The 17,744-nt window shown below is 38.9% G+C and overlaps 1 protein-coding gene across 1 annotated transcript in view; it reads left to right on the top strand.

Moving 5' to 3' along the window:
- PrBP (Prenyl-binding protein) overlaps window positions 1-17,744 on the top strand; it is a 132,302-nt gene that overhangs the window by 22,129 nt on the left and 92,429 nt on the right. The window lies entirely within an intron of this gene.

Raw genomic sequence — 17,744 nt, 5'->3', positions numbered from 1 at the left:
TTATATCGTGAGGTTGAATAAATCAAACTTTAGTTATCATTATGTCCCCTTATTATCATTGACTTATTATTGGGCCCAACTCTCTTTCCATATGTGGAAACTTTCCAAGTTTAACCATGAACATATTCATTGTATTTTTTGGAAGGTTTTTGGAATTCACAGCCCTTAAAAATGGAACTGACATAACTGTAAACTTAATTACAGTGATCTCTCAATTATCTAATGTTCAAATGAATGAACCTTGAATTAGCTGACTCTTGAATGGGCTAATGTCTGAAATGACTTCCGGTACAGCACAACGAATATCTTTAGTTATCCAAATCTTCAATTATCTGACAGTCAAATTGCTCTCCTGCTGTAATTGAGAGATTATTGTATGTGGCAGCCTATATTTTGTTAGTCTACTAATGATATCTCCAAATATACAACACTATAATTTGTCACCTCAAGGGCTCACTTTAGTGAGTACAGGAGCAGCGAACCTAATGCTGGAATGTGCCTTACTTCATGTAATACACATCTGTATATTATCTGTAGACAGGTCCCTACTCTGCTTTCTTTTAGTTGCTCCTCTTGCTCGTCCCCGCCAATGCTATTAAAGTAGTCGAAGGCTACGGGTGAATCTTTCCTATTAAACTATTTTCTTTCATTTCACACAGTGGGAGGCTGCTCTCCCTCCCAGAAGGCTGGTTCGGAGGCCTTAAGGTGGCAGCCCCATCACTGAATTCACCCTGTGAAAGGTTGGTAGCCTATCCAGGGGAAATTCACAATTACTCGCAATGCTCTGAAGAAGAAAAATGGATGGATTTTATTGGAATTGACTTGGCTGATGAACAGGAACTTCTCTTTGAAATATTAAAAATAGCTACTTGGAATGTTCGTGGAATCGCACATGAAATTGACGAGCTAAACAGAGAACTAAAAAATAGAAACATTGATATAGCAGCAATAACTGAGACAAAAACGAAAAAGAAGGGATCTCAAATTCTGGAAGATTATGTCATGATCTTCTCTGTAGTCCCAGGTTTCACATGTTGTTGCAGTTTGGATTAATAAAAAATGAAAAAACAAAACTTCAGATTATACTTGGGTATCAGACAGAATAATCAAACATTCAATATTTTTGGAATTTATGCACCAATAGATGGAAAAGAGGAAGAGACAAGAATTTTATGGAAAACTTCAGGAATGTATTGATGAAACAAATAAAAATGAAGTGACAATCTTGATGGGAGATTTCAATGCTAGAGTGGGAAGTAACCCAATAACAGGATGCATTGGATCAGAGAGAGAGAATCAGTCATCAATAACAATGGAATTTTATTAAGAGACTTCTACATATTTAACAATCTAAAAATCTTCAATACTTTCTTCAGGCATAAAAATATAAACTAAATCAATGATAGATTACATTATTATTAACAACAAACTAAATAATAATATCAAGGATACAAGGGTTTTTAGAGAGAGTGAAATTGATAGTGATCACATGTTAGTTGAAAGCAGATTTATAAAAAGAACCCATACTTCAAAAGAAAAAAGATAAAGAATCAACGTCTAATCAACAGTTTAAAATTCACATCCTAGAACAGGAGAGAGTTAGAAACTTATAAAAGCAGAATAAGAGATAAAATAAAACCAACCACAAACAATATTGATTGTGGTTGGTTTTATTTGAATATTTCAGCAATAACTGACTGAATAATATAAAGGAAACTATACTAAAACAGCACAAGAAAGTTTAGGTTACAAATCAAGGAAAAAACAAAAAAAAAATGGCTAAGAACTTGGAATGATGACTTAAAGGAAAAAACAGGTTTTTAAATATATCTGCAGAGTAAAAACATTGCTGACTATATAAAATATAAGAAAATACGGGCTGAACTCAGAAAGCTTTCCGGAAGTATGTATAGAGAAGATTGGAGTAAATATGCTAAATCATTAGAGAAGGATATCACTGGACCACAAAGAACAGGTTTTAAAATTTTCAGGCAACTACAAACAGCAGAAAATGATCTATTAAGAAATAATCTAATTTCCAAAGAGGATTAGATAGAACACTAAAAATATTGTGGAATGAAAAATCAGAAATAGAAGACTATGACAAAAGTCACAAAAAAGATATCAATATGCAAGAAAGTACGGAAGAAATAGCAATGAACTACCCTCCATGCAAAGAAACCACTCCTCATCCTCTTGCTCACAGTTTCCTTTCCCTTTCCGCTGTTCAACCAAGTGAAAGAACTCCCCAGGGTCAACCCTGTAACCACCTCTTAACAGTTTAAAAGTCTCAATCATATCACCTCTCCTTCTTCTATCCACCAAACTCTGCAGTCCACATTCTCTCAGCCGATCCTCATAACTAACATTGTACAGTTCTGAAACCATCTTTGTTATCTGCCTTTGTACCCTTTCCACAGTTACTTTATCCCCTTCAAATCATGGAGACCAAATCTGAAAGCAATAGTCTAAGTGTGGTCTGATCAGAGTCTTATACGGAGGCTGTTCAATAAGTTATAAGACTATATTTATACAGAAAACAGATTACCTTTAATCGTCATCATTTACATGGTCTTTTTCGACGTAACTACCGTGAGACGCGATGCATTTGTCTCAATGTTGCGTCCACTTCTTAAACATGTGAAAGTCCGTTTTTTGAGAGTTCTTTCAAAACTGCCTCCGCAGATTTTACACATGCTTTGTTGCTTTCGAAATGGTGGCCACTTAGTGGTTTCTTGAGCTGAGGAAACAGCCAAAAATCGCACGGTACAAGATCAGGACTGTATGGTGGGTGTGGTAGGATATCTATGTTGTTCTTCTGCAAAACGTCCAGCAATATGTGGCCTTGCATTATCGTGGTGCAATAAGAAGCCATTCTTCAGCAACGGACGCTTCCTTTTGACGTGCTGTACCATTGTCTGTAAAACATCTGCATAGTATGAGCCATTTACAGTATTCCCGGGTTCTACAGCGTGTTGGTAAGCAATGCCTTCGTAGTCAAAAAACATTATGGTCATAACTTTACCAGCCAATTTTACAGTTTTTGCTTTCTTGGGGGGGGGGGGGGGGGGGCATGCGAAGACGGGTGCTTCCATTCACTGCTTTGTTGTTTCATTGTAGGGTCATAGTGATACAACCAAGCTTCATCTGCTGTAATGATGCATTTTCAGAAGTTGTCGCCTGCTTGTTCCAGTCTTTCTTTCCATTCTGTGCACACATCCACTCGATGCTGCATTTGCTCCAGTGTCAAGAGTTTGGGAATCCATTGGGCGCAAACACGTTTCAGTCCCAAATGTTCAGCCATGATTCAGTGAACACTTCCCACAGAAATATTCAGGACAACATGCAGCTGGCGTACTGTAATTCTGCGATCATCCTTGATGATAATCCCTGCTGTGTTGATTATTGTTTCTGTGATGGACGTTGAAGGTCTTTCCTCACTTTCAAGATCTTACACATTTTGCCTTCCTTCCTTAAAAGTTTTATTCCAGTGAAAAACACTTACCCTCGACATTGCTTCATCATGGAAAGCTTCGTGTATTATGTTAAAAGTGTCTGATGCCGATTTTTGCAAATGCACACAAAATTTAATTGCATAACGCTGTTCCAAGGACTCTTCCATTTCGACGACTGGTCCTCGTAGGCTCGCAGAAACAAGCTTGCATTTAGTCACGTGACACTCTGGCACATCAGCCCATATACGCCATCTATCAACCTCTTTTGTTAATACAGACAGCAACATTTCTTTATTCTACAGAAATTAATATTGTGATGAGTGGTTTCGTGACAGTAAAATTAGTCATTACTTATTGAACAGCCCTCGTACAATGGAACGATAGCTCTTTTATCTCTGCAGGTCACTGTCCTTCTAATTATTGCAGTAATCCTCTGTGTTACCTTCACCACCTTTGCAATATGTCCCCTAAATTTCAGGTTTCTATCAATCATTAATGCTAGATCTCTTGTCTCCTGTACTTCCTCCAGTATAGCTCCTCCAATAGAGTATGCAGCGTCCCATCGATGTGCCCCAATCCTCAAGACCTTACACTTTGCTGCATTAAACCGTAACCCCCATTCATTTGCACATCTGTCTAGCTTATTCAAATCCTCTTGCAGGGCTACCACATCTGCACTATTACTAATAACCCTTCCCAGCTTTGCATCATCTGCAAACAACTGGATATTACCCTGTAATCCACTGACAGTGTCATTGATATAAAGGTTAAACAATATAGGTCCCATTACTGAGCCCTGTGGGACCCCACTTGTAACCCTCTGCAGCCTTTAAACTGCCCTACCATACACAACTTTCTAATATCTAGCAGTAGCAGACTGGAAGTGTCTAATTATAGGCCAGTTTGACTCTCGCAGATAACATTACCCTCATCTGCCCAATGCTGTATACGGGTCCCTCATTAATTTCTCCAAGATCTTAACAACTACTGATGACACACAAACTGGCCTATAATTAGACACTTCCCATCTGCTACCACCCTTATGAAATGGCACTATCTTACCTATCTTCCATTCCCTGGGCACCTTTCCTGCAGCCAGACTTTCATTGAAAAGCCAGGTCAAAGGTTCTGTCAGTTCTTTAGCACATTCTCTCAAAACTCGTGGCGAAATACCATCCAGTCCCACAGCTTTACTGACATCCAGAGTACTTGGTATTTGGAACACACTCTCCTCCTGCACCTCTAAACCTCAAACCTACCCTATCCCTCTAGTATTAAAATTTACTCCTCCAGGATGAAATACTCCAATAAAGTGTTCATTGAACAATTCCACTATGTCCTCTGCATCAGTTCCACTATTCCCATTTTTATTCCACAATATCATTCTTCCACAGTCATTTCCCCTCCTACTGGCCACATAGCTAAAAAATTCCCTAGAATTTTCTTTGGATCTTAGGGCCAGTCTCTTCTCATATTCCAGTTTCACCTTCCTTACCATACTAGTCACTCTTCTGGCCTGTGTCTTATATTCTTCATGCATCTTCTCTTCACCTGTCTCCTTATATCTCTTCCATAGCCTCTTTTTCGCATGCAGTTTCTGTTTAATGTTGTTTGCTATCCACTTTACTCCAAATTGTGTCCTCTTCTTCACTTGTAGAATCCTTCACAATTTCCAAAGCACTAATGATATCCCGGCCTTCCAATTTCTCCCTCCATGAAACTTCCCCAAGTTGACATCTTAGACTATTATAATCACCTGCCTTATAATTTCACTTACATTCCCATCTTTTTGATACTCCTGTGTGTCTATTCATCTTCCAAGTCAAAACCATATGGGTCACTCTCTCCAAGTGGTGGGAGAGATGTGATCTCAGTTATTATCAACTCTTCTGATGCTATAACCAAATCCAAAACTCTTGAACCTCTTGTTCCCTCTATTACATGTTGCCTAAGACATTTGTCCCTCAAATGCTACATGCATTTCCTCTCCCCAATTTATACTGCCGTAGTTAAAATCTCCCATAACAATCATTCTTGCACTTGCCAAACTCAACTGTCTAAACATCTCCTGGTCCCCACCCTCTGTGCTACTTGGTCTGTAGCATCACCCCACTAAATAGCCTGTCTTGCTTACCTCTACCTCACACCATATGCTTTCAAAATCATTAATGTTACTGCCTTCCCAAGCCTCCACTCAGAGGACATAAGTTGTCACTTATCATAAGCAGTACTCCACCACCACGCTTTCTCTTCCTATCCTACCAAAAAATGTTGTCCCCAGCTATTTCTATTCCTGTTATTATATCCTCTTCTGTTAACCATGTCTCAGTGATCCCAATAATCTTTGGGCAAGCCGATGCTATCAGCACCACCAATTCCTCTCCCTTATTCCGGATACTACTGCAATAGTAAGCTGTATTCCACGAGTGAAGAAGAGGACACAATTTGGAGTAAAGTGAATGACAAAGAACATTAAACAGGAACTGCATGCGAAAAAAATGCTATGGAAGAGATATAAGGAGACAGGTGAAGAGAAGATGCTGACGTTGGCCCCCTTCTCCCAAGTACCCATTCCCACAAGAGGCCACCCCTGCTACCATCCACCCTGGGACACACCAACTCTTTCAGAACAGCAATCTCTCCAGATGCCTACATCCTTCCTCATTCAAATGTAAGCGGTCTCTCGCATACAGTTCACTTCTGTCCTCAAACTACCTCCAAGCATCCACATATTCCAATCCTCTCTTCTGACACATTCTAGCTATTATGTTATTCAATATTACTGCTCTTCTGCTCAGCTCGTCACTATCATACCTAGGCAACACGCACACTATTTTTCCTCTGTGTCTTCTTTTATACAACCTGAAGCAAGAATCTCATATCTCTCGCTGCCCAATTTACATTATCACTCAAGTCATTTGTTTCTACCATCACAATCAACTCATACACCCTTTCACCCCTCTTAATTGCATTAGCCACACTTTCTATTGTTCCTCCAAGCAAACACTCCTCACGCATCCTATCTTGAACCACGGATCATTGAGTTCCCCATACATTACACCTGTTACCACCCTATTCCTCGATTGCTCACATGCATCCCTCACTCTCTCTCTCTCTCCTCTAACACTTTCTCTCTGTGCTCCCCACTACTTACCTGCTTTCCTGACATTGCTCTATCTCTGGTTCCAGTGCTCCCTTGCATTCCTCTCATTTCCTCTCTCCTCTTCTATCATTCCCATAACTCTCTCTCTCTCATTCCTTCTCTTCCATTTATCCTATTCTCTCCTCTTCTATCTTGCCCATATATCTCTCTCATTCCTTCTTTTCCATTTATCCTATTCTCTCCTCTTCTATCATTCACATAACTCTCTCTCATTCCCTCTCTTATACTGTTCCTATTCTCTCCTCTTCTACCATTAACATAACTCTCTCTCATTCCCTCTCTTCTACTGTTCCTATTCTCTCCTCTTCTATCATTATTCCCATAACACTCTCTCACTCCCACAATTAAAGCAATACAAAGTCTATAGAGAGAAACAAAAATTTGCATCAAATTTGCTTCTGGGACTCACTAGATTAGATAAAAAGAAAACCACAGAAATAAGAAAACGATTAGATACAAAAAAGCATCATACAAGAAATAGAAGAATACCAACAAAATTCATTCTTTCCAAAGAATGAATAACTAGGATTCTTAAACTATCACTAGAATATAAACCCACAGGAAGAAGAGACCGTAGACCTCCAAGATTAAGATGAAAAGATCAATCTCATCTGCAGAGCAGGAACAGGACATTAAAAGCCTATACCTAAATTTAATTTATTTAAACAACAACTATAATTTGTATTATAAAACAAACAAAATAGAGCCTCTATAGCTCAGTCAGTATAGACGAAGCCCTTCGGTTGGAAAGACCTGGTTTCGATTCCTGTCAGTGACACTAGGAACCTTTATCTAGTCTCTCTTTCGACTAAAGGTGAGTTAGCCGGTCTCATACATAGGTAGGGGGTTTTTTCCATCTGGAAATTTTTTTGAACAATTTTTCTGGAATTAGGAGTTGTGCAGAGGTAAAATTATTATTATTATTATTATTGTTCCGGGCAACTCCAAGGAGTCGACAGACTCATCGAGGGAGGCCCTAACATCATGTCAAGAACAACTATTTGACATTCACACAGTATCTATCATACCTTGCCTTGAACTCATTCACAGTCGTAGCACCCACAACTGACTCTGGAAGCTTATTCCACTCATTCACTACTCTCCAAGTAAAAAACCTAGCTCTAACACCCTTGTCAACCACGCTCTTGCCCAGCTTCCATTCATGGCCCCTAGTCCTCCCACCACCAGTCATATTTTCAAAAATATCTTCTGGATCAATCTTATAGAAACCCTTCAGTAATTTGAATGTCTCAATCATATCACCCCTCCTTCGCCTATCGACCAATTTCTGCAACCCACAAATCTTCAACCTATTCTCATAAGGTTCATTCCACAGACCTGTTATCATCTTGGTCACTCGTCTCTGGATCCTCTCTACTTCCTCCCCATCACGAAGAAACCCTGGTGCCCATAACTGGGCACAGTAGTCCAGATGGGGTCTTATCAAGGCTCGATACAGAGGAACAACAACTTGTTTGTCTCTGCATGTTAAAGTATTTTTCAGAAGCCAAGTGATTTTGTGAGCTGTTTTAGTCACTTTTGCAATGTGCCCCCTAAACTTCAATTCCCTATCCACCAACACTTCCAAATCCCTGGCTTCATCAATCTCCTGGAGTACAGTTTCACCAGTGCGATATACTGCTGCTATTCTTTTCACCCCAAAGTGCATAACCTTACACTTTGGCACATTAAATTGACATCCATTTTTCCTAGCCCAGTCCTCCAAACTATCCAAATCATCCTGTAAAATGTTGACATCCTGTGCACTCATAATTGCTCTACCCAACTTTGCATCATCAGCAAACAAGTGAACACTTCCTCTCAAATCCTTTCCTATATCATTGATGAACAAATTGAAAAGGCAGTGGTCCAAGAACAGAGCCCTGTGGCACTCCACTAGTCACAAGTCGTCTTTTAGACTCCACTCCTGAATAAACCACTCTCTGGTATCTCTCCTTCAACCACCCTCCTATCCATCTCACCAACCCTATATCTATACCCATCTGCTTCAATTTACTGATTAGGGTTCTATGTGGTATCCTATCAAAAGCCTTGGCAAGGTCCAGTAGTATTACTGTAAACCCATTACCCCTATCCAGTTCAGCCGTCACTGTGTTATAAAATGTGAGCAAGTTACTGAGGCATGATCTACCCTTCACAGAACCATGTTGTCCCCCATACAATATCCCATTTTCATCTATCCAATCCTGTATTCTTTTCTTGACTAATTTCTCTAAGACCTTGACAATGATTCCTGATATGCTAATCGGTCGGTAATTTACAACAGCAGTCTTGGAACCACCTTTATGCTGCAGTGGAACTATTTTCCCCTCTTTCCACCCCCTTGGGACTAACCCAGACCCGAGACTCAAATTAAACAAAATGGTCAAGGGTACTGACAATTCTTTAGCTGCTTCTCATACGACATGAGCTGGTATACCATCCAATCCCATGGATGTATTGACATTGAGGTTATGCAATAGACTACTCACCTCCACTTCATTCACCACAATTCCCGTATAATCTACTGGTACATTCGTTTCTGCAATGTTACCACCTGGATGATATATTCTTGCATGCTCACTCAGTAACTCAACTATATCAACTGATTCAGTTACCTCCCTACCATCGGCATTCTTTAAAATCATTCTGCCATGTACATTTTTCCTTTTACTTGCTACATATCTAAAAAAACTGTTTAGGATTCTCTTTAGCCTGCATGGCCAATGTTCTTTCGTAATCCTTTTTTGCTTTTCTTACCACACTCGTTACCCTTCTGGCCTGCGCTTTATACCGTTCGTGTGCCTGCCGGTCACCTTTCTCCTTAAATTCCCTCCATAGTTGTTTCTATTTTTGCAGCTCAAGCTTAATGGTGTTATTCATCCATTTAACCCCTACTTGATTTATTATTCGGACTCTAGGTATACAGTCAGCCATTGCTTCATGCAAACACTTCTTAACTACCTCCCATGCACTATCGACTTCTAGTCCTTGCAGTTGTACATGCCATGGCACTGAACCAATTAAACTCCTAAGCTTGTCATACTTTCCAGCATGTGCTGGAAAGTATGACAAGCTTAGGAGTTTAATTGGTCATAATTCCACATGTGCCGTGTCTTAATTGAAAATTCTACACCTTTAGCCACCTCCCAAGTCAAGACCCTATGATCACTCTCACCGATTGGTGGCAATGTGGTCATATTTGTTACAGCCAAATCCTCAGATGTAATTACTAGGTCAAGCACTCTCTGACCCTTAGTATTTTCCATTACATGCTGTCACAGATAGTTATCCCTTAATAACTGCATAAAATCCAATTCCTTCCTCCTGTGTGTCCTCTCCTCACTCCAATCAATGCAACCATAGTTGAAATCTCCCATAATAATCACCCTCCTTCCACTCATTTCTTCTATTTGCTTGTGCATACTGTCACCACCATCTTTTCCATCACCTGGTCTATAGCAGCACCCAATTGTATATTTAGTTCTGCTAGCCACAATCTCACACCCAATGGCCTCAAATGTGCTCTTTTCTCTATCCTGCAATTCATCTTCTATTCTTCTTGGCTGCAGCTCTTCAGCTATCATCAACAATATTCCTCCCCCCATTTTATTCTCCCTGTCATTCCTGAACACACTATACCCATCACATTCAATCCCACTAGCTATATCATCTACAGTCAGCCATGTTTCACTAATACCAATAACCTGTGGTCTGGAAGTGCCAACCATGGCCAAAAACTCTTCCTTCTTGTTCCTAATACTCCTAGCATTAGTGTACATGAATTTAAGACCCCCATTAGCCCCAACCCTAGCTTGATGCCTTATATTAACTATCCCACTCTGATTTGTTGTCCTTATTTGCTCGGGCATATTATATTCATTCTTACATTCAACTGCCTCCCTAAGGACTGTACATCTACTCCCCCCCCCCCTTAATAAATCTATTTTTCCTGAATTTGCACATCCACCATATTCAGCAACATTTTCTCAAGTCTTCTTACACTGTAACCATTCAAATGCAAGCCATCCATCTTATATAGATCCTTTTGCCCATTGAACTCACTCCACACGTCCACAAATTCCACACCACTCGTCATACATAACCCACGCATAAAGTCATTCGCAATTATGGCCCTCCTTTTAAACATTTCACTGTCATACCGTGGCAAAAGACTAATCATTCTAACTATCTCACTCTTTTCTTTTGCTACCTCAAACAATTCATTCAGGTCTTCTATCATTTCCATTTTGTCTCCTTTCAAATCATTCGTACCTGCCACAACAATCATTTCTTTCATCCTTTCCTTTTGCTCTCTAATAGACTCAGTTACATCCTTTATGGTCGCACCAGGTTGGTACGATTTTATTGGAGGAACTTACTCCAAGAGGTGTATGAAGCAAAAGATCTAGGATTGTTGATGAATAGGGATCTGAAATTTGGGAATGTATTGCAAAAGTTGAGAATAAGATGGACTTTTTATTAATCTATATCATCATCATCAAATTCCTGACATGTACCCTCAAGAGATGTACAGGATATGATAGTACTACATGAAAAATTTACATAATTACTAACTTCCTATCTACAATTTTCCTATCTACAATTTTCTCCAAATCAGTCTGTTACTTGTCAAGACTCCAATATTATCGTTATCAGATCTTATATTTCTTTCGTCTAAGGCACATTGTACTGTATCAATCCACCTATATCTTGTTCTTCCTCTGGGTCGTTTTCCTGCAAACCTGGCAGAGAACACTTGTTTTGCTAATCTTTCCTTGCCCATTCTGTTTACGTGACCATACCACCTGAGATTAGCTCTGCTAACGCATTCCTGGATGCTGACAATGTCAAATTTTTTCCTAATATCCTCATTTTTAATATGATATTGTCGTTGATGCCATCTGTTCACACCTCTAATCTTTCTCAGGACTCTCATATGTGCAGTCTCTAGTTTTTGGTCAAGTGTTTTACTTCTTTAAGGGGTGCTTAAGGGTCAAAGCTGTATAACTGAGAGGAGACCTACACATAGCCTTTAAAGGAATGCGGAGAACCGACCATGGCTTCTGACCTAATGTCCAATCCTCCCCTTCTCGTGGTGCACCCTGTTGGGTATCTACTTGGATACTGAACGGACGAGGATGGGCTGTCAATTTGGGATTTAGCTGACCAAATTGTATTCTTATTGGTTAAACCAAAATATAGAATGATGGTACAACATGACAAAATTTCATGCCGGCTGGGGCGTCGCCCAGTTAAACAAGGCCCCCGTTGTTTTTGCCAGGGAACCAGGGCGAACAGCGAAAAGTCAGCTACTGGAACAAATCTGAAAACAAACCCCAACTCAACATCACCAGAGTTAAAGATCGGTACTATCAACGTAAGAAGCCTGAATGGCAAAGAAATGGAGCTAGCTGAGGAATTAGATAAGTACCAGATCGACATAATAGGGGTGACTGAAACAAAAAAGACCAAAACTGGTGAGATCTTTCTGAGCAATAAATACAAAATGTTATATTCAGGCAATGACAATCAAGGAAAAGAAGGAGTAGCCATAGTATTCAACACAAAATACGAGGCTAATCTTCTTGAATGGCAGTCAGTCTCAAGTAGAGTAATGTGGGCAAATATGAGAATGGGGAACTGGACAATGAGACTTATTTGTGCCTATGGTCCCACAGAAGGTTCTACTAAGGTAGACGTGGAGGAATTTTTTGAGGCTTTAGAAAAAGCAACTGACACAATGAAAAATGAAAAGTTGGTCCTTGTTGGGGATCTAAATAGCAGAGTAGGAAATGATTGTGAGACATACAAAATATTTTGGGAAAATTTGGAGAAAAGAGCAAAGCTAATAATAATGGTAAATATCTGTTGGATTTCTGCTCAGGACATGGACTGGTTATTACTAACACCATGTTCCAACATAAAAATGTGCACAAATTCACATGGAGAGAAGAGGCTAGGAATAAGAAAAGTCTCATTGACTATGTTATTGTTGATAGTGATGTTTTCTGCCTAGTGCAGGACACCAGAGTGTACAGAGGATTTGAAATTGGAAGTGATCACTATTTAGTCTTGAGCAGGATAAAATTGAATTTCATATTGAAAAGAATAACATGTAAGAAAGTTTTAAAGCGAATAAAAGTTGAGCAGCTCTCAGATGTGAGCTATAGACTAAAATACACAATTATTAAAGAAAAAATGAAAGAGTTTGAGAACAGGAATCAAACCTTGGAGATTCAGTGGCAAACTCTGAAGAAAACATTGATTGATTCTGCCAGAGAGGCATGTGGTGAAGTTGTCTGTAAGGATAAAAAAATCAGAACTCCCTGGTGGACACAGGAAGTTAAAGAGGCAGTGAAGGAAAAGAAGAAAGCATACCAAAAGTTCCTGTCAAATAAGTCAGCTTGTGCTCTTAGAGAATATAGAGACAAATGCAAGAATGCTAAACACTGTGTAAAACTAGCTAAACAAAAGTCATGGGAGGACTTTGGCAAGAATATAGAAAATATATATCAAGAAGGTGGCAAAATATTCTGGAGGTTGTTGAAGAAGCTTAAGAATGGAGGAAAGAGTGCTATAAAAGGAATTAGAGATGATAAAGGTGACATGAAAACGGGAGAAAAAGATATCCTTGGAGTATGGAGTAATTACTTTGAAAAACTGCTAAATGAAACAAGCAGTGACTTCCTGACCAGGCGTGCAGTCAGGAATACACATCCATACTTGAAGTAGAAAAAGCCATCAAAGGCTTGAAATGTGGAAAGGCAGCAGGAGTAGATGATATTCGACCAGAAATGCTGAAGTATGGTGGTATAAGAGTCTTACAGTGGCTGCATTGCATAGTTCAGAAAGCCTGGACAGAGGGACAAATTCCCGATGATTGGAGTAGAGCTCTCATAGTACCCATATATATAAAAAGGGAAATAAAACTGCATGTGAGAATTACAGAGGTATTTCCCTACTGAGTGTTCCTGGCAAGATCTATGCAAGTATACTTGAGAAACGGTTGAGAAGAATTGTGGAAGAAAAGCTTGGTGAAGAACAAGCTGGATTCAGGCCAAATAGAGGCTGTCAGGATCAGATCTTCACTTTACGACAAATAGTCGAAAAAGCATGGGAATATAACAAAGATCTGTATTTAATATTTGTCGATCTGGAAAAGGCATATGACAAGGTGCCAAGAGAGAAGCTATTCAATACGCTGCAGTTATATGGTGTCAATGGGGCATTATATCAAGCAATACTTAGTCTTTATTTGAGTTGTGAGTCAGCAGTTAGAATTGAAGGAAGTACAGGAAGATGGTTTAATGTTAAATCTGGTGTGAGACAAGGATGTACATTATCCCCTCTGTTATTCATTATCTATATGGATCACATTATGAAGGAAAGTGGTATTAAACATGATATCAAAATTGGAGATGTTAATATCAGTTCTTTGCTTTATGCGGATGATGTTATACTTCTAAATAAATCCGCTACAAGTCTGCAAGCTTCTCTGACTAAATTGAATAGCTGTTGTAATAGATATGGTATGAAGGTCAGCAATAAAAAGACAAAGATAACGAAAATAGGCAGAATCATTGAAAATGTCAACTGTGTTGTGAATAGAGAACCTGTGGAACATGTAAAACATTTCAGCTATTTAGGCACAATTTTTACTGAAGATGGTAAATTAAATATAGAAATAGACAACAGAATCAGCAAGGCTGGTATGGTGGGAAGTCAATTGAATAAATTCATATGGAATAAGAGAGAAATTAGTCGGAACACTAAATTAGCTGTATACAAGACAGTGTTCAAACCAGTTTTAACTTATGGATCTGAGAGCTGGGTCAGAAGTAAAACACTTGACCAAAGACTAGAGACCACAGATATGAGAGTCCTGAGAAAGATTATAGGCTGAACAGATGGCATCAATGGCAGTATCATATTAAAAACGAGGATATTAGGAAAGAACTTGACATTGTCAGCATCCAGGAATGCGTTAGCAGAGCTAATCTCAGGTGGTATGGTCACTTAAACAGAATGGGCGAGGAAAGATTAGCAAAACAAGTGTTCTCTGATAAGTTAGCAGCAAAACAACCCAGAGGAAGACCAAGATATAGGTGGATTGATACGGTTCAAAGTGCTTTAGACGATAGAAATATAAGATCTGATAATGTTGGAGTGTTGACAAGTAACAGACTGATTTGGAGGAAAATTGTAGATAGGAAATTAATAATGATGTAATTTTTTTCATGTAGTACTATCATATCCTGTACACCCCTTGAGGGTACATGGCAGGAATTTGATGATGATGATGATGTGTTTTACTTCTGACCCAGCTCTCAGATCCATAAGTTAAAACTGGTTTGAACACTGTCTTGTATACAGCTAATTTAGTGTTCTGACTAATTTCTCTCTTATTTCATATGAATTTATTCAATTGACTTCCTATACCAGCTTTGTTGATTCTGTTGTCTGTTTCCATATTTAATTTACTATCTTCACTAAAAATCGTGCCTAAGTAGCTGAAATGTTTTACTTGTTTCACAAGATCTCCATTCACAACACAGTTGACATTTTCAACAGTTCTACCTATTTTCATTGTCTTTGTCTTTTTAATGCTGACCTTCATACCATATCAATTACAACAGTTATTCAATTTAGTCAGGGAATCTTGCAAACTTGTAGCAGATTTATTCAGAAGTATAACATCGTCCGCATAAAGCAATGAGCTGACATAAACATCTCCAATTCTGATATCATGTTTAATACCACTTTCCTTCATAATGTGATCCATATAGATAATGAATAACAGAGGGGATAATGTACATCCTTGTCTCATACCAGATTTAACATTAAACCATCTTCCTGTACATCCTTCATTTCTAACTGCCGACTTACAACTTAAATACAGACTAAGTATTGCTTGATATAATGCTCCATTGACACGACATAACTGTAGCATATTGAATAGCTTCTCTCTTGGCACCTTGTCATATGCCTTTTCCAGATCGACAAAACTTAAATACAGATCTTTATTATATTCCCATGCTTTCTCGAGTATTTGTCGTAAAGAGAAGATCTGATCCTGACATCCTCTATTTGGCCTGCATCTAGCTTGTTCTTCACCAAGCTTTTCTTCGACAATTCTTCCCAACCGTTTCTCAGGTATACTTGTATAGATCTTGCCAGGAACACTCAGTAGGGAAATACCTCTATAATTCTCACATTCAGTTTTATTTCCCTTTTTATATATGGGCACTATTAGAGCTCTACTCCAATCATCGGGAATTCGTCTTTCTGTTCAGGCTTTCTGAACTATGTAGTGCAGCCACTGTATGACTTTTATACCACCATACTTCAGCATTTCTGGTCGAATATCATATACTCCTGCTGCCTCTCCACATTTCAAGCCTTTGATGACTTTTTCTACTTCAAGTATGGATATGTATTCCTGACTGTATGCCTGTTGAGTGTTTTTTACCACTGTGCTATCACTGATTGTTTCATTTAGCAATTTTTCGATGTAATTACTCCATACTTCAAGGATATTTTTTTCTCCTGTTTTCATGTCACTTTTATCATCTCTAACTGCATTTACAGCACTCTTTCTTCCATTTCTAAGCTTCTTCAACATCCTCCAGAATATCTTACCACCTTCTTGATATTTATTTTCTATGTTCTTGCCAAAGTCCTCCCATGACTTTTGTTTAGCTAGTTTTACACAGTGTTTTGCTTTCTTACATTTGTCTCTGTATTCTCTAAGAGCAAAAGCTGACTTATTTGCCAGAAACTTTTGATATGATTTCTTCTTTTCCATCACTGCCTCTTTAACTTCCTGTGTCCACCATGGAGTCTTCATTTTTCTATCCTTGCAGACAACCTCACCGCATGCCTCTCTGGCTGTATCAATCAGGGTTTTGTTCAAGGTTTGCCACTGAATCTCCAAGGTTTGGTTCTTGTTCTCAAACTCTTTCATTTTTTCTTCAATAATCTTTGTATATGTTAGTCTACAGTTCACATCTGAGAGCTGCTCAACTTTTATTCGCTTTAAAACTTTCTTACATGTTATTCTTTTCAATATGAAATTCAATTTTATCCTACTCAAAACTAAATGGTGATCACTTCCAATTTCAAATCCTCTGTACACTGTGGTGTCCTGCACCAGGGAGAAACATCACTATCAACAATAACATAATCACTGAGACTTTTCTTATTCCTTGCCTCTTCTCTCCATGTGAATTTGTGCTCATTTTTATGTTGGAACACGATGTTAGTAATAACCAGTCCATGTCCTGAACAGAAATCCAATAGGTATTTGCCATTATTATTAGCGTTGCTCTTTTCTCCATATTTTCCCAAAATATTTTTGTATGTCTGACAATCATTTGCTCCTCTGCTATTCAGATCCCCAACAAGGACCAACTTTTCCTTTTTCATTGTGTCAGTTGCTTTTTCTAAATCATCAAAAAATTCCTCCACTTCTACCTTAGTAGATCCTTCTGTGGGACCATAGGCACAAATAAGTCTCATTGTCCAGTTCCCCATTCTCATATTTACCCACATCACTCTACTTGAGACTGCCTGCCATTTAAGAAGATTAGCCTTGTATTTTGTGTTGAATACTATGGCTACTCCTTCTTTTCCTTGATTGTCATTTCCTGAATATAACATTTTGTATTTATTGTTCAGAAAAATCTCACCAGTTTTGGTCTTTTTTGTTTCAGTCATCCCTATTATGTCGATCTGGTACATATCTAATTCCTTAGCTAGCTCCATTTCTCTGCCATTCAGGCTTCTTATGTTGATAGTACCGATCTTTAACTCTGGTGATGTTGAGTTGGGGTGTGTTTTCAGATTTGTTCCAGTAGCTGACTTTTCGCTGTTTGCCCTGGTTCCCTGGCGAAAGCAGCGGGTGCCTTGTTTAACCGGGCGACGCCCCAGCCGGCATGAAATTTTGTCATGTTGTACCATCATTTTTTATTTTGGTTTAACCAATAAGAATATAATTTGGTCGGCTAAATCCCAAATTGACAGCCTATCCTCGTTCGTTCAATATCCAGGTAGATACCCAACAGGGTGCATCACGAGAAGGTGAGGATTGGACATTAGGTCAGAAGCCCTGGTCGGTTCTCCAC

Source organism: Typopeltis vanoorti, chromosome 4 (genome assembly GCF_054136105.1).
Source record: "Typopeltis vanoorti isolate ZY-2024b chromosome 4, IOZ_Tvanoo_1.0, whole genome shotgun sequence".
In the NCBI taxonomy this organism is placed as follows: domain Eukaryota; kingdom Metazoa; phylum Arthropoda; class Arachnida; order Uropygi; family Thelyphonidae; genus Typopeltis; species Typopeltis vanoorti.
Note: the sequence above shows the minus strand (reverse complement) of the source record. Positions and strands in the feature narration are given on the sequence as shown.